Below are 25,576 nucleotides of genomic sequence, written 5' to 3'. Positions count from 1 at the left end.
CCCCAAAGATCCAAGGAAAGGCTTCTGGGACATTACCAGGTTTTATTTATCAGGTTATGAAACTTAATCAATATTTAGCCCATTCCTATTGTCTTAGCAAATAGGTCATTATGCCTGGCACTGAAAAGATACACTATATCAATAAAGGAGACAGGAAGGAAGGAAGCTTTTGGTCAATGTAAATTTATAACATTGAGAAATATAAGTAATATGCATTTGTGTATTCACAGATTTGTATGTAAACTCACCAAGATAGATAACAGAGTAACTTTGAAAATGTCATCTCCCTGGTAGACTTCTCAAAAGCACTTTGCACATTCGTGTCATGATAAATCAGCAGAACCATTTTGAGTCAAACAACACAGTTTCCTAATGAAGTCTCATCATTGCTGTTAGTCTTGTTAGAGATGAACTGTTGTGTGTGTGTGGGGGGCAACCTATGAATGGACCTGGAAATCTCAACCAAAGTTGTTACCCATTTTATAGCAGTGCCAATGAAGCAGAAGAAGAGTTCCCTATGAGATGACAGAAGAGACCATGGACTTCAGAGAGATTCAGGAAACTTCTCAAAATTCTTGTTGTTTAACCTTGCAACCCCCCAACAGAACTTATCTAGTAAACAATATTTGCAGTATATTCATCAGAAAATAGCTGTCTGAGATAAACTCAAAGCATTATCATACCATAGAGAACCCAGGCAGATGGAAATCACAACCCCACTACCCTTCAGTATCTAATCACAGAAATCACTTGAGTGGATGGGCTTGGGTAGCAGACAGTAGGTCTAACACCACTAGCTGTGAGGCTGGGCACATGTTATTTTCTGTGCCTCAGTTCCTTTATTGATATGATGAAAACAAATTCTCAGAATCAAAATAAACATTATGATAAATCTCAAATAGTAACTGGACGCAAAACAGGCAAAGGTACATTGGAGTTATTGTTATTATTTCTAGCTGTTCTTCATTCATCCCAGCAAATATCTCTTAAGCACATACCAAGAAGGACTCTAAGTCTGTCTCCCACACATTTGCTCCTGGACTATCACCTTAGTCAATATAGCCATTTGCCCATGTAACTTTAATACTATTTTCCTAAAATTACCTTCAAGTTATCTCACATTTTTATTATTGTTTTTAATCTTAATAGATTATAATTATATCATTTCCACTTCCATTTCCTCCCTGCAAATCTCCCCATATCCCCCCTCCTTGATCTATTTCAGTTTCTTCTATGGCTTCTTTTTGTCATTAATTTAAATACATAAATATAACCTGTTCAATCTATATACTATTACTTGTATATATATTATTACATGTATACATATACATGAAAAAAATATATATGTGCGCGTGCGCACACACACACACACACACACACACACACACACATATACATGTTTTTAGTTTTCAGGGCTGACCATTTGGTATTGAATAACCAATTGGTACTCTTCCTTGGGGAAGATGATTTCTCTGCTCTCAGCATTCCTTCGTTGCCTGCAGTTCTTCATGTTGGGTTGAGGCCTCCTGGACTTTTTCCTCTTAAACTATTCATAATAACCAGAAAAAATGGAAACAATCTAAATGTCCTTCAAATGATGACTAGATAATGAAATGTGGTACATAAACACTATAGAATACTGTTCATCTGTAAAGAAAAATAAAATTAGATAGAACTAAAAGATGTCACATTGAATGAGATAACTCAGACCCAGAAAGACAAATATTGAATGTTCTCTTTCAGTGAGGCTCCGAGCTCCACGTCTTCAGATATGAGTACACAACCTGTTGGGGATGGAGGGATGGGAAGGCAACAGTGAGGTTGGGTGCCAGTGATCCGAGCAGAGATATGAGAAAAATGGAGGTGGGGCTTCAAGTAGGGAGGGAGGATGCTGATAAATACAGAAGGAGGGAAAAAGGTAAACTAACAGTAAAGATGTCTGAAAAAGTCATAAGGATTCATGGTATTAACTGTCTACCTACAAGTACCTATAATACATGTAAGTTGATGTATAAACACATAGTTTAAATGAAAAATTTTTTTTTTTTTTGGTTTTTCGAGACAGGGTTTCTATGTGTAGCTTTGTGCCTTTTCCTGGAACTCACTTGGTAGCCCAGGCTGGCCTCGAACTCACAGAGATCCGCCTGGCTCTGCCTCCCAAGTGCTGGGATTAAAGGAGTGCGCCAAAATTTTCCACCTTGGCTGACAATGCTCTCATAAGAGTCCACCTAACAAAAACCACCAACACCAGACATGAGAAGTACTTTTTTGGGTTGTTGCTGAGGGTTGTCCAAGAGACTGACAGAACATATAGGCCACTGGTTCTCAACCTTCCTAATGCTGCAAACTGTAACACAATTCCCATGTTGTGGTGACCCCCAAGCATAAAATTATTTCATTCTTACTTCATACTGTAATTTTCTTACTGTTATGAATTGCAATGTAAATATCAGATATGCAGAATATCTGATAGGCAGCCCCCAAAGGAGTTGCTACCCACAGGTTGAGAATCACTGATATAGGCTATTTCTGTTGCCCTTGAATGACCCTCCAGAGGTGGAAGATGAGTTATCTCACATTTAAACTGGAGTAGGTGCTTTAACTTCTCCTTGAATATCAAATCAGTGAAATCCTGTCTTGTATGCCATTTTTAATTTTTCCTAATAAGTATTCAGGCCAAAATGTAAACATGAATCTTTGAATCACTTAGCATCATCACCAGTGTGGTTGCCTTTCTGCTTTCTTTGGGAAACCTGCCAACAGGGGCTATAAAGTCAGATGCTGTGTTCTCAAAAGATTTGTGTTCTTTCTTTTCCAAGCAGTCTCTGTACTCACAAAGGGCAAGCTCAGGCACTTTCTAGGAAGCATTTTGGGTCAGGCTGCCATGCAGAGCCAATGAGATGCGTGGCTTGAAGAAAGGTGACCCTGGGTAAATGTGCTGAATGTGAGTGAGACTCACAAATCGAATAGGAAAGCTCAGGCTTCCCTTTAATAAGTCTAAACATGGCAGAATAATGCAATAACCTTACTGTAACAGAGTATCTGCTATGGTACTCCAAGAATTACATTATGCACACAGACCAGTATCTGCTGAGAATATATTACATCTAATAAAATAAGCCCATACATTTTCTCAGCATCACTTGGTTGCCACACAAATGTCTCCTTATTGTGTTATATAAGTCCCGAGCAATGGACAATGGACAAGGTACCATTCACCAAGTGAGATCAAAGTTTGTGGTTAGACATACAGAAAATCCTCCTTCATTCTTGTCTGTAAAGGGAAAGTAGTAACAAAGGCTAGAGCTGGCAACTCAGGGCTCTGCCTTTGATCCCACTTTCAAGTCTCGTAAAAGATTTGCAAGGGTGGTGAGTGAAGGAAACCTCTTCTCCATCTCCTCTACCTGGGGCTGAAAGAAGGCATTCCACACCCAGGAAAATGATTGCAGCTAATGCATTCATGCTTCCAGCCTGAGTATGGTGGGAGACCAACTGGAAATTGTGTTTCCCAGGATATTTGTTCGCTCTTTCAGCAAATATTTATTGAGTGGTATTTGCCAAGCATGGGAATGAGGCTAGAGAAATACAGATGAATAAAACCTTCTCTTTTGTCCTGAGATGCACACAGGTGAAAATGTAATTACAATTCTGAGTGGTGCATGCTCAGAAGTTTGATAGATAGGGGATAGGGGGAACCAAAGAAATCAAAGAGAAGCAGGCATAAGCAGAGATTAGAGGGATTTTCCAGCAGCCTAGAACAGGAAAAAGTGAGGGTGCACATTCCAAGAAGAAGGACTAAGGGCAAAGTCAGAATCAATACAGCAGGTCCAAAGCATTCTGTATGCTTATTTGGATAAACAGTGAGTAGAATTAGATTATACAAGGCCTTAGACATGTCATGGCTATCTCAAAGTTTGCTGTGTTCATACTAGCTTTATGATTCTTGGAATCATTATTCCTAAAGCTTATAGAGCTCCCAAACCTGTGCTATGAGTAGCTGAGGTAGTTTCTGATAACACATGGTCCTTGTGTGCACGCTGAGAAACACTGATACTGTTGCTGGATTCTAACGGCTCCCTCAGGGGAGGGGTGAGAAGGCATAGCATCAATGACACAGACACCTGGAGTCAGTTGAAGGCAAACAGTCAAACTCCAGCTTGGCTTATAAGGAAGTACATTAGGTGCATATCTTGGCAACTGGTTTGAGCCAATTTCCTCCACCCTATGGGCCTGTCCTACTACACAACACCATGAAAACTAAACTAGCACTTCCTCTCAAAAGTAGGTCTTAGTCAGTTGTTTCACCTTCTCAGTCCAGTCCATCAGACCATCAGTCCGTCACCCCATCAGCCCATCAGCCCAGTCTCAATGAAGCAGCTTCAGGAGTTTTTCTTCAGGAGAATTCACTGCATGACTTTTAGTTCAGCTTTGAAGATGTGCTTTGTTTCATTTGTGTGTTTGTCTGTCTGTCTATCTGCCTCTCTATTCACCCATTCATCTATGTATTTATCTATATATCTATCTATCCATCTATCCATCCATCCATCCATCCATCCATCCATCCATTCATTCATCTAGCTATCTATCTAATCTATTTGTGGGGGAGGACAGCAAATACTAAGGATTGAACCCAAAATCTAGTCATGGTCAGTACATGCTCTCTCATTGCCGTGTACACCTAACACCCTATTCATGTTTTAAAGACTGAAACTAGAAAGATAGATGAACTTATATACAAATGATGCAAAATGTGAAGGTTTTGCCGAGAATCAGGGAACTGACTTCGATCAGCATGTGTTCTTAGATACAGGATGGAGCAGGCCTTAGGTCCCTAAGGTGAGTGAATTCTGCAAGGTGACTCCAAGCACCCTTGATAACTGCTCTATAGAAGTTCTTCTTTGAAACTGACCTCACCAATCACCCTCAAATCCACTCTGTACAATAATACACAGGCCCAGGGTTAGGAAGCCCCAGGCAATTCTGCCTTTACCTTCCCAGGATTAAGGCTTTTTGTCCCATACTGGTTAGCCAGTTTTGTATCTGTCATAATTTTCTTTTGAAATTATACCAACAAGAAAACCATAAACTACAAAGGAAAATGCTGCTTTTACAATCGTCCTTCCATAACAATACAACTGAATCTATATTTTGTGTGGGTGGGCCTACTATTCCCTAATGACTAAGGAATTCCTGCATGAATGCACACTTTTTTTTAGGATGTTCTTGAGACAGGGTGTTTCTATGTAAGGGAACTCATGACAATTCTCCTGTCTCAGCATCCCAAGTGCTGGGACTACAAATATATGCCACCACACTGGGCTGGATGTATATTTATAGTTAAAATAAAACATTTTAAAGTTTATAACTCACCTTTCCTTTTGTTTCTTCTTTAGCCCCTTCAGTGGTAAAAGTACACAATGATCAGTCCTGATTTGATTAAATACGGTACTTACAGAACAGGCTTTGCAATTTTAAATAAGTAAATGGAGTCTATCTTCCTATCTACTATTTCTAGTACACTGCACAGTCATCTTGCCTTTCATGGCTCAGGACTCTCATGCACTAGCCTTAAATTGTACTTATATCATGGAAATACTATAAAAAAATGTGTGTGTGTATGTGATGTGTGTATGAGTGTGAGTGTATGCCTGTGTGTATGTGTACATGTCTGTGTGTACATGTAAGTATACTGTGTATGTGAGTATCTATTACTATGTGTGTATGTGTATATCTATGTGTATGTGTGTATGTCTATGTGCTATGTGTATATGTGTGTTTGCATATATGTGTATCTATATGTAGTCCATGTGTATATGTATATATGTGTATATGTACATATATGTGTGTGTGCCTGTATGTATCTGTATCTATGTGTGTGTGCTCATGTGTATATGTTTGAATATATGTGTATATATCTTTGTGTGTGTGTATATATTCTTATATGCTAATATACATGAAAAGTTTAGCTTCCAGTTACCTTTATGTACTAGTTTTAGCTCTGCTGCCATGAGAAAACTTTCTGAACAAAGCAACTCAGGGGAAGAAAGGATTTATTTTGACTTAAAGGTTATGATCCATCATCATGCTAAGTCAGAGTGGAAACTCAAGTAGGAACTTGAACCAGAAACCATGGAGGAACACTGATTTCCAGCTTGCCCTCAAGCTTATGCTTAGCTGGCTTTCTTATACATACCAAAGCCTCCCTGTCTAGGGATGCTATCACACACAATGGCCTGTGCCGTCCTGCATCAATTAATAATCAAGACAATCTCCCATAGGCCAATCTGATCTGGGAAATTCCTTACTGTAGGCTTTCCTTGCCGATGACATTGCTCTGTCATGTGGACAATCAAAACTAACTGGGACACATTAAACAAATGTTATTTTGATCCTCATTACTAATATTACATTTGTATATATTATATAATATATTATATTTTCTGCCATCTGTATCTCTCTACTGCTTAAAGTCCTATAATCAGTAGTATATCATTTATGCTTTGCAGAAACTGTGATGTTCATATTTTAGAAACAAATGGGGAAAATAAAGGACTCCTCAGCCCAAATAAATAAAAATATTCAGAGTAACTAAGGAAATAGCCTCTAAGACAGAAGGAGTAGAGAAATAGAGTAGGTTTGTGTTTTATACACATTAGGTCCACTCAGCTATGGTTATCAGCTGTGGGGTTTCCCCAAAGAAAGGTCGAGGAAAAGATGTTTTAGCAGTATTTAAAACTTCACTGTTTATCACATAACCTGGTGTTAGAGACTGCCATGAACTTCCCATGATGTCCTTTCATACTGTGGATATGCTAGTGCCTTAAAACTATAGTGGTCCATTAGAAACCCAGGAGGACAATCCAAAACACAGGACAATGATTAATAAACACCAAGAATTGAATTTTAATGACCCTCAAGGCTACCATGTTGTCTATTGAAAATCAATACTTGAACAAATTTCATGTTTTTATAGGCCTCAACGGAATGAGCAAGCAGTGGTCAGAGGTAAGAAGATGAGACTAAGGCATGAGCATAGACAATGCTGTGATGTGATTAATCCACCAGGGCTCTGGCATGAAATACTTAAGATTTAACTGCATTTTATGTTCTCACTCTGTGCATGTGCTTGTACAGGTATATTAAGAAGGGTTCATGAGGACAACAAGATGGCTTGCTCAGGAGGTAAAGGTGCTTGTCACACAAACCTGGTAACCTGAGTTTGATCCTCAGAACCCACATAAAGGTGGAAGGAGAGAACCTACTCCACAAAGTTGTCCTCTGACCACTACTCACAGGCTGTGGCATGCATGCTCCATAAACACATTATGTATGTATATGCATACATGTGCATGCACATACACACACACTAATAATAAAAAATTAGAAAAAATGGTTCATCAACTAACATAATAAAATGCCTATCTTTTCAAATAAAATGATAAGGTTTCTACTTTTTTAGGTTTCTCTTTTTAAGTAAAGCACACCTCACAGTATCAATAATTTATTGGTTCCAGCTTCAACATTCTCCACTGAGACAAAAAAAATCCATAGAAGCTCAAATCCTTTATAAGATAGAATAGCATTTGCACATAGCCTGGGCACAGCTTTCTGTACACTCTGAATCATCTCTATGTCACTTGTAATACCTAACGCATTATAAATTTAACTGCCATTTATAAATAGTTGCTATCCTGTTTTAGTTAAAGAACAATGGCAAGAAAGATGTTTGAGCATGTTTAGGAAAGATACATTTTACAAAAGTTTTTAGGCTATTGTTGATTGAAATTGCAAATGCAGTACCAATGAATGTAGAAGGGTGATTGAGTAACCAAGAGAGGGAAAAGACAGTATTAATTAATTAATAACCAAAAGAGGAAAATCAATTAATTAATGAATTAATAACCAAGAGAGGAAAAGAGGCAGGTTCTTTTCTCATTTAGCCTTCATGTATCCCCCCACACACACTTTTTCATAAAATTTACATAATGTCAGCTTGGCAACACGTACACACACAGGTGCAGGCCATGCTCTAAATTTGGGTCCCAGGCTTTCAGAGACTTCTGTCACTGGGTTGCCTGACCAGTCTTCCCCGAGAGAGAATACAGCACATGCCATAAGGTTCTTTACCAAGCATGTAGACTTACAACAAGGACAGCAGGTGAGACAACCTAAAACCTCATTGTATGAGAAATGGCCCTTGCTGGAGCTTTCATTACTCCCAAGACAGTGATGCTTTATCTCAAGTCACTGCACTTCAACATCCCCTGGTATTCCAAAGAATCCATGTCCCTGGCTCACAAAATATAAACTGAATAAAGAATCGAGCACTTCCATCCCATACAAATACCTTGAGTCTGACTAATAGCTCTACTAGTGCCCAACACTGGTTAACAGATCTGACAATTAATAAATCTTCTTTGCTCCAAGTGAAATGAAAATGAGAGAAATTTTTCAGATAATTTCATTCTTTCATGTGGTTCTTAGAATGGAAGGCCTAAAGTCTATCATGAGATTTTTGAAGTCAAATCCACTTTGTGGTCCTAAATTAAAATAACCTGTTCAAATATCAGTTTCTTATCTAGGAAAAGCAGAAATAATAATGACACTACCTCAATGGATGATAATAAAATAAGATAACACACGCATAGTACTAATCCTTAGATTTCCATTGAGACAGTTCCAGGCATGATATGAGCTCAATACATATAGCTATTACTGTTATTTCTCTTATTGATTCTGATACTTATACTGTGGTGGCTACTGAGATCACAACTAATTTGGGAGACTGAGCATTCTGTATTGCCTACCCATGTAGGTCAATTTCAACACATAAGCTTCCATCTCATCACTACAAGGAGGCCATAATTACACAGAAGGTGAACATCATCCCCTGGTTTCCAAAGTGAGGAGTAGGATCTTTTTATAAAATGTAACTACATTGTGGAAGTCATTAAGTTACAGTGAAAGTATCCATAAAGAAGAATCAGTGGTCCCTATTATAACTTCAATAAATTATCACCTCTCACTTCCCTTTAAAATTTTTGTTCTACTCTATGATAATTAAAACTTAAGGTAGATTTAATGTCTGGTTATAGGTGATAATTGAAGCCCTAGGACCATCACCATAAAATTGCTCAACTACAGCTTAGATGCCACAAACAGGCTGTATTTGGCAGATTTATGCCAGCAAAAATTGAAATTTTGTGTGAATGGCTGGTTACGTCTAGCAGCAGAGATGCTACAGAATATTACCTTTTAATGTTAGTGTGCCTTTTTATGTTAGTGTATTTGGTATTTATGTTTTTTTTAAACTTACATCGATTTCCAATATATTTACAACCACATAAAACAACCCCTCCCAAGAAAATACTCCCGCTCACCTCCAGCCACAATTCAAAGCCATGTGTTATCAACTTATCTCCATATCATAAAAATGGCCCAACAGAGGCTGTAACTGCACTGCAGGGCATGGCATGTATTTCCTTAACTCCTCTCATGCTTCTCCCCCATCTAGTATCATCAGTACTACTTATTCCTTCCAACCAGCACTTTCTCATCTGAGCTGATGTGTACAAACATAGTTATTCAAAACTTCCTTTAATAACTGCTTAAGAAGGAGACACCTGACAGTTCTTAGGGAACAAATGTCTCTCTCCTTGTCAATTCCCCTTGCAGACTGTTGGCATTGTACTTCCTACTGCACTTCAGAAACACTCCAAAAGCTGTGAGGCACAGTAGTAAAAGGGATAAAGGGGAAATTCTTTCAGTGTTTTGGACATCCTTGAAGGACTTTGCCAACAATACATTATCCTATATTATAGTTTGCAATAGACACCTTCTTCTGCAAAAAGAGTATAATGGTTAATCTGGATTGTCAACTTGATTACACTGAACATGCCTCCCTGTGAGATTAGTCAAAAACTCGTCTCAGTGAGTCTATAAAGACATTTCCAGAGTAGATTAGCTAAGAGAGTAAGGCATGGTCTACAGCACACCATCTAATAGACAGAGCCCCAGATGAAATAGAGAGAGAAAAAGGAAACCCATCAGCAAGTTCCCTCTCGTGTTCTGCTTCTTGAATGCCATGTTGCTTGCTACTCTGCCTTGCCAATAGTGATGGAGTGAATTATCAAAAACTGATCAAAAACCAATCTTTCCTCCCCAGATTTATTTTGCTCAAGAATATTGTTATACCAAATATCTGACCACATACAACAAGAAATCTTACTAACAAAACACAACAAAAATCTTGCTAACATGAACAAAGTCAATAGTTTCTTCTTCTATGTATGAGACCACAAATAGTAATCAGTTATTAGACCACATCAGTGCAACAACCAGAGTGAACTTAAAAGCTAAACTACCTATATTATTAAATTATTATAAGTTAACTTAAATACAATATGCCTGTGTCCTAATTTTATTTCTGTTACTGTGTTAAAATACCCTGACCCAAAAGCAACCTAGCAGAAGAAAGGGTTTTTTGGCTAACAATTCCAGGTTACAGCCTCCTATGTTGAGGAAGCCAAGGCAAGAGCTAAACTCATCACATTCACATTCAAACTGGAAGAGCACATGGAGTCTTGCTGCTTTCTGTCACCTATCCCATTTCTCACTGTTTAGACCATCTACCTAGGGAGTGGTGCCACCCACAATGGAGGTCTTACCTCAATTAACAATCAAGACAATCATCCACAGACCATCCTAACCTAGATAATTATTCATTAAGACTTTACTCCCAGATGATTCCTAGTTGTATCAAGTTGACAGTTAAAATTAGCACAATCTGACTTCCTTCCTTATTATGGGTAGCTCCAAAATTTTCCTATGGGAAAGGTTTAGCAACAGTAATCTCTGACTGAAGACAGTAGTAGGGAGACTTTTCTTAAAGCTGTATTAGAAGTCAATTTGATTTTTACTTCAAGTATGTGTGTTTAGTCAGAGTGGTGGGTACTGAGGAGGAAGACTGATGAATATGACTGACGGGAATAAGATCTGTCCTAAAGTTTTGGCTCAGCTGCTGTTCACAGGCCAGAGTGGCATGGAATGTTAGAGACAGAATTCTCATCCCTGTCCAGAGAGACAACCAAACCAATTTCCCATTTTCCTTTTCTTTGATTTGGGATGGTATGTTATACTCTAAATTTCAAAAGACAGTTTCTGTGATGGAACAAGCAAGGTGGCTGGCACCGAGTAAACATTTATAAATAGGTACTGAATGATCAGCAGCAAATGACTTAATAATGCCCTTGTTTAGGGGATTTAAAAGTTATACAAAATGACAAATGTTCATGGGGAAATTTTTCAAGTGCTTATTAAACAAAAGAAACAGAAATTAACATTTCAAGATTTGTAAGCTCCATGGGAACATAGCTCAATGGTACTATGCTCACCTAGCTGCACAAAAATCCTGTATTCAATCTCCAGCACTACCAACAAATGAAATACTAGGCTTGTTTTAGCCTGAAATAGGTTGCGTTGAGAGTGTGACTGTTAATCTTAGTTGTCCACTTCCTTCCTTTGAAATGGCTCTATGAGATTAGTCAAATATTCTTCTGGGTGAGTCTGTAAAGACATTCCTAACACTCAAGGAGCTAGAGCAGGAGGACTGTGAACTCAAAGCCAGCCTAGGTTACCTAAGTTCCAGACCAGCCTGAGTTAGAGACCTTGTCTCAAGAAAACAAAATGCTTTTCTCCAAGATTTTCATTAAATTTTCTGTCAACAAAATTAGAGATAGTTTTCTGATATCTATATCTTCTGGATTAGAATATAAAGCCAGATGTATATAACTTGTGTAGTTTGTCAAGTCCATGTTTTTATGAAATACCTTTCAATAACTTTGGCTGGATATCTAGCTGACTCCATACACCTGCATTAAAGTCTGTAGTTTGTAACTAACACTATCTTTGGATAGCAACTTATTCTTTATTACAGTACATATATCAAACTGCTTTCCTCTTCACAAATTAAAATTATATCAAGTAATTTTTAGTGGCGTCAGAGCATTGTTTGTGGTAGTGACTTCATTGTTAACCATTCCTGTGTTCTTCAATAATTTATGGTTCCAATTAGAGCTGATACTGTGATAAACTTAAATCTTTTCCTACACATCTCTGCATATATCTGAAATTAGGCTTTCAGCACACTTCTCAGAAGTAGAATTATATCAAAGTTGGTCATATTTCAAAGGACATCAGACCTGTTACCAAGAGTCTTGTAGATGCCAGGCATTTGCCAAGCAACAACTCCCATCGTTTTAACAATAAGCATGCTAAATACTATTATGGTTTCCACGTTAAAAAGTGGCAACTCTCTCAGAGATACTAGCTTTTCAACAGCTTCTGCAAACCCTCAAGAATGGTCTAACCTTGCCTATTCCTAACCAGGGACTGACACAGAATTGCCACCACTGGCTTCAGTAGTTGGCCACCCTCAATGACATTGGGAAATATTTCCCATAGTACTCTCTAAAAAGACCAGCCTATAGCAGTGATGTGAGGAGGAGCATGCACTGGCATGAGGGAAGATGGATTTTCAACTTGCTGGAGCTGTCCGATGGCAGTGAAAACTATGAAAGAACAGGAGCACCACCGGGAAGGAAGGAACACAACCCCAAGTGCTGTCAGCCTTCTGCAGTTGTGCAGTTTTAATTCTTCACCACTAACTGGGTCTCCCACAGTTACTTGGGAAAGGAGAGAAATCTACAGCGACCTCAATGAGTTTGCCTGTAACCAAGAGGAATTCCTCTGTGTACTGATAAGCCAGTCATGAGCCAAACTTTAATATCTAATTTTAAGTGTTAGGATGGGTGATTTTTAAAAAGTATTCCTTCCACTTTAAACAAATCATAGTTAGATTAAAAAATGAAAAAAAATCATAAAATATGAACCATTTCATAAATTAGACTTTAAACATACACAATGACATCATGAAAGCCCTAAAATAAACTGTCCTGTATACAAATGTTCCTCCTCCCACCCTTCTTCTGCTTCTACATTCTTCTGTTAAGCCACAGAGATATAAATTCTTCCAAACAGGAGTATCTCCCCACCTCTTGATAGTCATCCCCCCAAATGCCTCATCTCTTTCAGGACACTTTTGAGGGAGTCTCTTGAACACAAATCTGGCATATGTGTTTTTATAAAGAGGCTATTGTATTGCAGATTGGTTAAACCAAGGCATAATTATGGTTATGCCCCTGAGGTCTATTCTTCCATCTGTACTCAGACCTTCAGGGGATTGCGGACTAATATTTTAGTCCAAAACAATAACAGAATTTTGTCTAGTCTCAGGACTCTTGTCATCATGATTACAAATTGTCTTGGCCCACTTCCCAATCTTGCCAGGCTTGGAAGACTAAAATATTAACAACCCATAAAGACTTCATTCAAAACATGCCAGAAGTGTGTCACCACATTACACCTCTTGGGTTTTAGAAGCAATTGGCTTGACCTTGAGCTTCGCCCCCCGCCCCCTCGCTTTCTGACATGGAGAAAATAGGAGTGCCCTGGGCCTCCAGGGTAGATAACTTCCTTCTCAGAGCTGTAGAATGTATCAATTAAGAATTTGTAGTTCAGGTATTCTAAGAATACATAAAGTGCTTTGGGCGCTTTGGCATAGAACTGTCCATTAAACACAGCAGTAAAGGAGTAAGTATTGATTGCTTCTAGCATTTCACCTTCTCTCACTACTAATTAGTTTGTTTTTCCAAAAAGGCAAAGCGAAATGTGTTGCAAAAATGTTGACAGTTCATCATAGAAGACAGAGGTAGGTATTGGGATATGATTAGACTACATTAGTTCCCAGCCCCGTTTACAGTCAGTGTGACTTTGGCTCTGTCTTTTAGTCCATGAAGCAGCTGTGAAGCTAACCTTAAATTCTATGTCTAAGAAATAATTCAGTAAGATGTCTGATGACAGTTCAACATTGAGTGGGTGCTCATGAAGAAGGAAGGAAAGAACTGTCATATTCTCTCCTCTTATACTCACCCTGTTTAACTTCTTTATCATAAGTTTCTTTGTCCTGTTCTTCCTCACCCCCATGGTGTGTGAGTAAGCTTGGCTTTTTCTATCTTTGTGTGAGATTAACTTACACAAACGCACACACCCTAGTCAGGGCACTGTCAATCAAACCATTACATGAAGAAATTTGCCAAGATGCCACATTGCTACAAAACGAAATAGTTTCCTGTTAAGGTGATGGTAGCCTGAAAAATCTAGATATCCCAAGAATTCAAAAAGCCCAGTTACAAAAATCAACACCTGCCCACCAGCCTCAGACAAGCTAAATTTTGCTTAGTCCAAATTAGAATCAGCCCACTGAGCCAACAAAAATAAAGTTAGGGGACAGCAGCTCCCCTCAGAGGGAACGCTTATCGGACTAGTTGGCGGTAGCCATTTCCAGTGCTGTGTGTGAAGCTGTGATTGTGAGCTATCCCGGTTGCCAGGCAGAATGTGAGCATATATTTTAAGGGTACTGATGGGGTGGGCACCTGTGATAGAAGGAAAGGAGTTGTTTTTCTGGGCTAGCAGACCAAAGGCAATTATAATTGTGGAACCTAACCTTCCCTTCTAGATATTAAAAGGTTGCCCTGGTTCCCACCTAAGCCCATCATATCTTATGTTATCCTCTTTACACTAATAGATACACAACAATGTGCTGGAAAGAGAGGAAGAGGCTGCTTAAGAGACCAAGCCAGGCAGACCATCTGTCAGCATGATTTATGTTCTGGTTAACATTCGGCTGTTCTCTCCTTAGCATGGCAAATGCATCCAACACATCACCTTTCTAAGCTATAGCATGCCTGGGCCAAGATTAGTTATATACCTTAATCCTTAATGACACGTGTGGGCTTTGAATCTCCCCAAAGCTCTGTTCAGCAACCTTCTTGGCTGGGAATTAGGGATAGAAGTTGGTTGCAGCTGCAGTAGCAGCAGCATTTATGACAGGGTCTATTGCATGAATAGCCTCAGCATGGGTTAGGGCTCTATAATAGAAAGGCTATTTAATCCAGTCAATTCAGCATTGGTATATTGAGGGCCTCAAGATGGCAATCTAAACTGGTGGGCTTTGGATTAGAAATGGGGTCAGCTCTTACTATTCACAAACTGTAAAATTTGTGGTTAATGTAAACTTGAAGTCTTAGTTGCTTCATTTAAAAAGTATATATTAGACTATTAAATGAAATAATGTGATCTGAAGGTATAGCTCAGTGGTACAGTTATCTAGAATAGATAAGGCTCTGGATTCAGTATCCAGTGTGCGCACGCACGCACGCGCACACACCGCGAGAGATAGAGACAGAAGCAGAGACAGAGACACACAGAGATACAGAGAGAGAGAGAGAGAGAGAGAGAGAGAGAGAGAGAGAGAGAGAGAGGAGAGAGAGAGAGAGAGAGAGAGAGAGAGAGAGAGAGAGAGAGAGAGAGCAGGAGAGGAAGAAAGATGATCCAAGGTTTTACCTGAAAACAGAGATTGAAGATTCCTCTCCTAACAATCTGAAATCCAAAACGTTAAAATTTACAAAATTTTAGAAAGCTTACATAACAGCACAAGTAGAAAATTCCTTAATATGAAAATTTATTTCATACAAAAATTATTTAAAATATAGTATGAAATTTTCTCCAGGCTATGGTAGCACATGTATATGAAACATAAGTGAATTTTGCATTTAGGCTTGTGTCTCATTCCTGAAATAGTTCATTATATACATTCAAATATTGTAACATTCACTCCCACACCAAATCCAAAGTCTAAATATATTTCTGATCCCAGGTATTTCAGATAAGAGATGCTCAGCCTAGTTAAAAAGTCATCAGCCATTTCAGGATATTAGAATTATTTGTCCAAATAAAATCAGAGAGAAGGAGAGCTTTCTTTGGTTCTGGTATATTAAAAATAGTGTTGAATTGAAAGGCTTGCTTACAACACATCAAAGACATTCCCAGTCTCTGTAAACAACAGTTGGAATATCTAGCCTTGTTTCCAGGCCTTTAGGAAGGTTTTTAGCAATGGACACGATCCTGTGTTGGCAGTGGAATTAGACGGTGAGATTCATTAATGCTAACAGCTGGTCTTCCGCTGCCCTGAAATCCCAGCTTAGGCTGCCCTGGCCCAAGTCAAGTAGAAAACGGAGGAAGCAATGTGTTCATTTCTGGGCAAAGGGGACCCAGTAGGTTTCTAGCTCTCCAGGCACTGCAAAGCTAACAGAAACACCATCTTCACTGGCATTCATGGCACAGAGGAGGTTGTGAACCTGGAACACAGCTCCGCCAATGCTAGCTACAGGGGCTGCTAACAGAACAAGGAAGAGATTCACAGTGCTGATGACCAGTGGGGAGTGGAAAGGGAAGAAACTGTCACGGTTCTGGTAGGTTCTTCTACCACAACAGCCAGAACCAAACTGCAAATCACTGTGCCTTCCTCTTGCCTGAAGTTTCTACTCTAACCAAGAATATAACAGTGATTTAGAAATACTGTTGAGTGGCTGGAGCACAAATCACAACATTCACATCTAGTGACAAACTCCAAAAGGGGAGACAAGAGCTACCTAAGTCTGTACAATTATCACCTATTTTTGCTGTAGATGATGATGATGATGATGGCGGTGGTGGTGGTGGTGGTGGTGATAGTACTTCCTTTGTGTATCTGGTCAGTTCACCATAAATCCTATTATTCTCAGTGCTGCCCTGACAGTCCTTATTCATATCTTAGTCTACAATAAGCAAACACCATAGACCATATGCCTTAAACCAGAGTATTTTTCCACAATACACAATTTGGAAAGGTTGGTTTCTTCTGAGGTTTCTACCTGGCCTACAGAAAGTCTCTTCCTTGCTTTATCTATATAAGGACTTTTTCAGTGTCATGAATCCTTACTTTCTTTGTGTTCTAATGTCTTCTTCTTAGAAGGACACTAGTCCACTCATGGCCTAGAGGTGTAGTCAATGAGAAAGTTCCACCAGGTACACAGGAAGCGCTGGGTTCTCGGCTTAGACCTATAAGAAGGAAAGAAAGAAAGAAAGAAAGAAAGAAAGAAAGAAAGAAAGAAAGAAAGAAAGAAAGAAAGAAAGAAAGAAGGAAGGAAGGAAGGAAGGAAGGAAGGAAGGAAGGAAGGAAGAAAGGAAGGAAGGAAGGAAGGGGGGGAGAGGGAGGGGGAGGAAGGGAGGGAGGGAGGAAGGAAAGAAGGAAGGAAGGAAGAAAAGAAGGAAAGAAGGAAGGAAAGAAAGAAGGAAGAAAGGAAGGAAGGAAGGAAGGCACTAGTCCAGTTGAATTCGAGCCCATCCTGACACCTCATTTTAACTTATTTCTTCAAATGCCATCTCCAAATAGAGTCATATTCTGAGCCAGTGAATGTAAGGGCTCCAATGTACAAACTTTTTAGGAATACCACCCAACTCACATAGCCACCTTGGTTTGTAGATCCTCTGACAATCCTCAACCCAAGTCCTTCCAACCCCACTCCATGGAACGGTTAACTAGATGGAGTCAACATTTGACCCAATTCAGACATCATGGAGTCTCTCCTGTGAATCTGGGACCAGAGTGAAAAGAGATGGTCCATCATTTTAACCTCTTGCTCTAAGGAAGTCTAAATGGGAGTTGCCTACATGTCAGATAACGCAAACAGATCAAGGCAATAAACAAAAATGAGGGTGACTAGCCTGGGAAGCAAAGCTCAGGAAGAAAAAAGACTTTGATACTTTCAGTGGTTTTGAAGTTTCTGCTACTACTACCCCCCAAAGAACCCCAGTGTTCTGTGAAATCTCCCTCTTCTGATTAAAGAAAGTACTCCAAAGGTGGTGGGGATGAGGATGAGGAGGTCAGTGTCAGGACAGTCACAAGTCCAGCTTCTCAGCTAATTTTGAGGGTAATCAGAGACAGTAGTTGCCTCTGCTCTACTTAATTATCAGCAGAGATCAAAGCATCTCACCATCTCTCAATAGATGATGCTAGCGATTGAACCCGGGATAGTGTTTCCAATGCCCAGTCAAATCTCCACAGCTTTCACTGAAGCTGTCTGTTTCAGCTTCTTTCACTTTCAGCAAAGGAGGTGTGTAGCTGTACCCTTTGGCCTGAAAGCAGATCCTAACCTTGGGGATGTGTTGTGTAGCAATTTCCTCTGAATTGAAACATTTCCTTCTACAAGAAGAAGGCAGATTCATGAGACCCAAGAAGTAAGCAAAACTTTCAAGGCTCCAGGAAAGTCTGGAAACCTAGAACACTCACGTGTCCCCTCGCCGGTAAAAGCAGTAAACAATTGCCAGGGAAAGGAGACTCTAATCACACAAGGTGCTTACAAGTTGTAAAGGAGTTCCCATGATACAAGTTGAGTGGGCTTGTCCATGGTGCATCTCCCTGAGATTGCTCAATGCTCCTGTAAGTAACCGCAGGGAACTCAGTCATTCACTAAGCTAGACTTGGGAGGAGCCATGTCTTTGCTCCGTTGTCACTTTGCTATTTGGGGTGAATAGACATCTGTTCGCGTTGGGGGAGGGAAGTCATACAACAAGAGTGACTGAAACCACATTCTCCCTTCTCTTCTCCAGTCCAATCAGCTCACACTCCTTTCTGCATCCCCTAAAAAAGGAACAGTTTTCCATCTTTGTCAGCCCTGGTGATTCTGAGTGTCTTCATACTTGTTCCAAAGGTCGCTGACCACACCTGGACTGCCTCACAATGAGAGTCAGACCAAAGTTCAGTGTGGCGGAAAGATTACTGGCTAAGGCTGTGCAGTACATTTGTCGTGATATGTTTGCCTTCTTTTTCCTGCACAGAAATACTGCCCACTGGCGTTACTCAGGTTGAACATGATTATAACTGTGGCCTCTTGGTCTTCTGGGTTGTTGTACTGCCTAAGCTAAGCTCATCTCTACCCCCTTTTAAATTATTGCTTTGCAGGAATAGGAGACCATGGTAAATGAAGACCACATGAGAATAGGAAGAAGCAAAGTGCTAGAGAGGCCCACAGAAATCCACAAAGATACCCACACAACAGACTGCTGGCAATGGTCGAGATACAGCCCGAACTGACCTACTCTGGTGATGGGATGGCCAAACACCCTAATTGTTGTGCTAGAAACCTCATCCAACTACTGAGGGATCTGGATGCAGAGATCCATGACTAGGCCCCGGGTGGATCTCTGGGAGTCCAATTATCGAGAATGAGGAGGGTTTATATGATCGAGAATTGTTGAGACCAAGGTTGGATAAAGCACAGGGACAAATAGCCAAATGAATGGAAACACATGAACTATGAACCAATGGCTGAGGGGTCCCCACTGGATCAGGCCCTCTGAATGGGTGAGACAGTTGATTGACTTGATCTGTTTGGGAGGCATCCAGGCAGTGGGACCAGATCTTGTGCTCATTGCATGAGTTGGCTGTTTGAAACCTGGGGCCTATGCAGGATTGTTTGGCTCGGCCTGGGAGGAGGGGACTAGACCTACCTGGACTGAGTCTACCAGGTTGACCTCAGTCTGTGGGGAAGGCTTTGCCCTGGAGGAGATGGGAATGGGGGGGGGGGGGGCGTTGGGGGGAAGGTGAGAGGGACGGGAGGGGGGAGAACAAGGGAATCCGTGGCTGATATGTAGAACTGAATTGTATTGCAAAATAAATTAAAATAAATTTTAAAAAATTATTGCTTTGCTTTGTTTTTCTTTAGTCTAAAGTATTTAAATTTAGGTCTTTCATTCTCTCTGTCTATTGAAATACCCTTTGAAGGGGCTCTGGCAGGCTGGAGCATGGCAAACATGGTGCTGGCCGGCCTTGCCCCTCCTCCTCCCTTCTCCCTTGCTAAAACCATAGATTACAGCCCTAAAGCTAGCCACCAAGTCCTATTCTCTTACTTGGCCACTTCCTCATCATGAAGCTGATCATCAAGGTCTAGTATTGAAGTCTGGCTATCAAAAGTCCCCTTTGCCTCATCTAATTAACATGCCCAATCAAAACAAACCTACTCATCCTAACACAAAGGTTTTCCCTTTCCCCTTTATAAACTGCCATTTGCCTATGGGCTACATCTGCCTCCACTTTATCCATAGGCAACCCTTTGTCCCTCAGGAGCAAATATCCCTTCCCCCCTCTCTCTTTCCTCCTTTTTTTTACCTCTCCCCTGTCTCCTATTCCCTGTCTTTGTCCCTCTGGGGCAAATAAACCTGCTTTGCGCTGACAACTTGGTCTTGGTGTGCATTGTGCTAACTCTAGTCCTTTCATCTTTTTAGAGCCAGGTAATGTATATCCAAATGGGAGGAGTTTAAATGATGTCACCTGGAGTGCAGCACAGGGATAGCTAGGCCTAAATGGTGTCACTTTTGTATTGGCTGTGACAGGGTATTTCTAAGTAAGCTTATAGCCATCGTACCCTGGTCCGAGTTGTCCTGCACTCTTCACTTGCCGCAGACTTAAGTCCTGCCTCCTCTCTGGTGCTCTCTTTCTAGGTTTCTAATGACATTTAAGTTTAAAGTCCCATATTTAACCATCTCATAGGAAAGAAAGGACTGGAGCTGGAGAGGCACGATTTTTTTTCACAGTCAAAGAGCCAGTACCCAGCCTGGGTCTCATCTTGTACCCTGGTCTGGTCCACGTCACCATGTATATAGACTGGAGAAAAGAGTTCATCCCAGAGGTTTTTCTATATTACAAGTGATATTTTTGATGATCACAGAATGAGACATAAATTACTCCATAGTCATGGACCCAGTAAACTTAGTCATGTTTGACACCTTTAGAAACCCTTGGACATTGCCACTGTTCTTGTGACATGAATTCCAAGCCTTCCACTTCCGCCCCTGAACTTCTCACTACCCTGTAGTCTCAGGCAATCGTAAAAGGAGCAGAGCTGATCGTTTTTTAATCAACTGTAAGCAATTTAGCAGAAATCTGTATAATAGACCTACAAAGCTTTTCATCTTTTCTAACACACCAGAGAAAAACATCACTTCCGAGGCTTACTTTACTAACAGCAATTTGAAACTCATGGGAAAAAGCATGGATCCAGTGATATATGCAGAGAAAAAACGAGTTGACTAGAGAGGGCCAGGCACTCAAATGTATGGAGACTGTGCTTTGGTATGCTGTCCTTGACTTTCATCAAGGTTGCCAGTGACCACCAAACCACAGGCCTTTTGGAGGGAGACTCTAATGATGCCAGTTATATAACCAAATAAGACCCGCATCAAAGGAGAGGAAAGACCAAATGAATGATCAATAAAGGTAATTAGATTTCTCCTACAGTACAGAAACAGTTTCTATATTCCATAGTACCCTGATAGCCAGTCTATAGGCTGCATTTCTGTCCCCTGGATCAGCTAACCCAAGGAGCACCAATTTAATAAAAACAAAAGAATGAAGTCATAACCAATGAGGGGCCCTTTAATCATTCTGTCTGTATCAAATTATACAAAGCGTTTCCATCCTCCATATACAACCATGGAGTCAACTTTGATACTACTTTAAAACACATCTTACAGACGAGAGCAATTGCTTTTACGGAATGTGTTAATTTCAGATCTCGAATCAAAACATAGGCTCTTGAATAGTTAAGTTATCCTTTCTTTGATACTGTATTTAAAATTCAATAATAAATATTCAGAAAGCTAGAAGTCAGTTCAGCTGGTTCTATCCAGAAAAAAAAAAGTCAGTGGGTGAAGATTGTGAATTTGTTAACAGGTTCTAGAAATAGCCTGGGGGTAAGTGAAGCTGCAGTCCACAAAAACAGCCATGCTGTAAGTGCTCAAATAGTTTTCTACTCCAAGGATACAACATAGCACATGGGTGAAGGTCCCTTAACTCCCTGCCATAAAATTCCTGTGGCTCTGTCATTCAGGCAACTGGTCACAATGTTCTTTTAAACTAGTTTCTCTGGGTTTTATATTTGGTTTCTTTCACTCCTTTTCTTCTTTGACTTATTTCTTTTCTCTGAATCCTACCTAGGCTCCTTTAGAATCCCTGTGCTACCCTTGCCAGGTTCAAGGCATTGGTCCACTGTGCTATATCATACCTATGCATCTCTGCACTTTTTATACAGACCACTTACCAATGTGCTTTGGGAGCAGAATATGAGCACTGAAGTTCTCCTGACTCATTACCTTTGCACTTGGACAGACAACTACTATCTGTGCTGCAACATCTTCATGTTTGGATAGTTATGAAACCTACCTTCCAGCATTGACGAAAAAGCTAACTAAAAACACACTGCCACAGAATAATTCAATAAATGAAATATCACCAACAGAAGCAATAACACATTAAATAAAAACAGAAAATGAAGCTAAGTGGTACTTTTGAGGTTTCTCATTCCCATCTACATGGATCCTAAAAGTGTCTAAAATTCAAACTAGTATGTCAAAGATCCCAAAAGATAGCCTTTCTGGTGTTTTAAATGCTAAGCACCCGATAGCTAAAGGAAGCATCAAGATAGATTTTCTTCATAAAGTAATACTCAAAGTGGTGATTTCTATGCTGTTAAAAATGACAGAACTTTATCAATGATTTATAGAGTCAAGACCACATTGTGCAAGAAATTCTAAGCACCTATTGTGCATATACATTTTTGCAAGAAACAATGAGAAAGATACAAGCAAAACATAAAGTATGTCTAATACTCCACAAAGAGCATAGAGATTTTCTGAGGCTCCAGACTATATGCTCTTCAGGACTCACTATCTCACTGAGTACTGTGCATGCTTTACTCCAGCACTCGGGAGGCTGAAAAGGTGGGAATCACTAGTTCAAGCCAGCCTTGCTTCAAAATAAACAAAAAACATGCTGGAGATACAAAGAGAGGCTACTTCTTTAGCATGGATGATGCCCTGGGTTTAATCCCTAGTACTGAAAGAAATCAGCCTTGCTCATCTGAATTACATATATAGCTTAAAATATTGCTTTATAAAATGTTTCCATTGGGTTTTTTGAGAATTTTGTATGATGTGGGAGTTAAGAATTATTTTGTATGTGTGAGTTTTTTCCTATATTATGTATGTTCACTACGTGCATGCCTGCTGCCCACAGAGATGAGAAGGTTATCAGGTCCTCTGGGACTGGAGTTGTGAGCCACCATGCAGGCAGAGGCACCTTCCAGGACCTAAGCAAGAACAATACGTGCTGAGCCATCTCTCCAGCCCCCTAACACAATGTGTCCTGGTCATATTTATCCCTCCTCTCCTCACCATCCAACTTTATGTTCTCGTTTTTAAAACCCATCTAGTCCCATTTGTGCTGCTAAAACTCTTGGATATATGATCTTCCACTAGACTGTGATTTACTTACCAGGAGCTACACTCTTTAAGACTAACTCTACTCTATAGAGCAACTATCAATTGCCTATAGCTTCTCAGATTGGGTTGGACTCCATGCCCACCTCTGTTATTAAATATTCATTAAAGATGTGTTATATGTGTTTATGCTGTGGAACATTTGTTTAATGACGCAAAGATGTGTTGCACTCTTTTGTGTTGCATTTTTTTTAAAACTCTGTGAAGCTGTGTTACTGTGCCTGTCTAAAACACCTGATCGGTCTAATAAAGAGCTGAACAGTCAAGAGCAAAGCAGGAGAAAGGATAGGTGAGGCTGACAGGCAGAGAGAACAAATAGAAGGAAAAATCTGGGAAGAGTAGACCAAGGGATGAGAAAAGAAGGAGGGGAACATCAGGGGCCAGATACCCAGCTACACTGCAAGCCATGGAGTAAGAAGTAAAGAAATGTATATAGAATAGAGAAAGATAAAAGCCCAGAGGCAAAAGATAGACAGATAATTTAAGAAAAGCTGGCTAAAAATAAGCCAAGCTAAGGTCAGGCACTCATAAGAAAAAATAAGCCTCTGTGTATATTTATTTGAATTAGGTGGCAGGCTCCCCAAAAAGTCAATGAGTAAATACAACAAACACACTTCCCCTCTCCATGTTGGGATTTTGTCTGGCTTGAGCTTGCTTTGGTCTTGTGCATACTGTCACAACTTCTGTGAGTTTATATGTGTAGCTGCCATTCTGTATACAGAAAACACTGATTCTTTTCCATCATCCTGGGAGCTTCTGCGTTTTACAGTCTTTCTGCCCCCTCTTCTACAATGATCCCTGAGGATAGGAAGGAGTAGGTGTGATGCCCCCTTCAGGGCTGAGCATTCTGCAGTGTCTTATTCTCTGCATCCTGGCCAGTTGTGGAATTCTTTGTTCATCACCATCTACTACAAACTGAAGCTTCTCTGATAAGAAGTGAGAGATGCATTAATCTCTGGATATAACAATAAGTTGTTAGTAGTCAACTTAATATTTTATTTTCATTTAGCAGCATAAATAGTAGTATGTTCTCTCTACTGTCTATGACCTGTCTAGCCATAGATTCTTGGCCTGATAATGGTGCCAGGTATGGGTTTCATTTCATGCAGTGGAACTTAAAATCAATCATAAAGTGGTTGGATAGTCCCGTATGTTCAGGCCACTATTGCACCAGTGGGCATGTCTTTCTAGGCCAGATGTTATTGTAGCCGGGGAGGTCCACAATTAGTTAAGACTGATGATCACTCTTCCCCTCTTATAGTATGCATAACACCTTCTAGGATATGAAAGCTAGTCTATAGGGATGAAGCTTCCAGATAAGTACCAGCTTGATTTGTCAATGTTTTCTGAAGCAAGGATATTGTGTTTTCAGCAATAGGCTTCTACCTTCAAGTACTGGAAGGTAACCAATAGCATTAGTAATAGTCTGCAGTGTTTCAGAGTAGCCCGCCCATTCCTGTCACTGATCTTTTTATTTGGTAATATGTAGTATCTAATAGGGTTATTACTTCCCTATTATAGGGTAACTTCATTTTAACTCTTTTCATATACACATGTGGATGGATATATTAGATAGATAGATAGATAGATAGATGATAGAAGATAATTATTGATAGATATGATAGATATACATTATGATAGATAGATATGATAGAGATAGATGATGATAGAAGATAGATATAGATAGATACATAGGTAGATAGATAGATGAAAGCTTCTATACTAGTAGGTTTTCATATGACTTTTTCAAAAGGTCTTTACTATTATCTCTGCATTCCCTTTCCTACCTCCCACCCCAGTTTAAGCCTTCCTGTTCTATTATTCCCTCTTAACCCTTTGTGACACTGCATTCTATTTTCTTTCCCTTGAAAACTCTGATGCTATGTCCCCTTAACTAATTTCCTGACCCCTACAGCTATTTAAATGACCTCTGAAAATTTCTTTACCTTTATTATATTTAGTGTCTTTGGAGTCCAACTTCATGGGGATTCTATTCAATTATTTCTCTACTTGAAATCTTTCCTACTGCCTTCAGGGAAAATAAATGTTTAATTCCTGTATTATTTAATTCAAGGCCCTCTGTAATTTTACGGGTCCTATCTTCCTGGATCCTCTTCTTGGTCCTATTTTCCTGGGTTATCCTCATAATGCACTCCAAACTATTTTCCATTCCCAGAACATGACTTGTTCTAACTCTAGGCATCCCATGCAGGAGTATGTCCTTCTTTCATTATCCTAGTGAACTTCTGCTTAGAGTCTAGGAAGGGCACTTCCTAGTGTAAAATCCATGGAGTTATTTCTT

The 25,576-nt window shown here is 39.8% G+C and overlaps 1 protein-coding gene across 4 annotated transcripts in view; it reads right to left on the bottom strand.

Annotated features, from left to right (window-relative positions):
• Positions 1-25,576, bottom strand: part of Kctd16 (potassium channel tetramerization domain containing 16) — a 293,096-nt gene that overhangs the window by 164,967 nt on the left and 102,553 nt on the right. The window lies entirely within an intron of this gene.

The sequence above is a fragment of the Peromyscus californicus genome, unplaced genomic scaffold (genome assembly GCF_007827085.1).
Source record: "Peromyscus californicus insignis strain IS unplaced genomic scaffold, ASM782708v3 Scaffold_17__1_contigs__length_78620276, whole genome shotgun sequence".
In the NCBI taxonomy this organism is placed as follows: Eukaryota; Metazoa; Chordata; class Mammalia; order Rodentia; family Cricetidae; genus Peromyscus; species Peromyscus californicus.
This window is presented reverse-complemented; position numbering and strand designations above follow the sequence as displayed.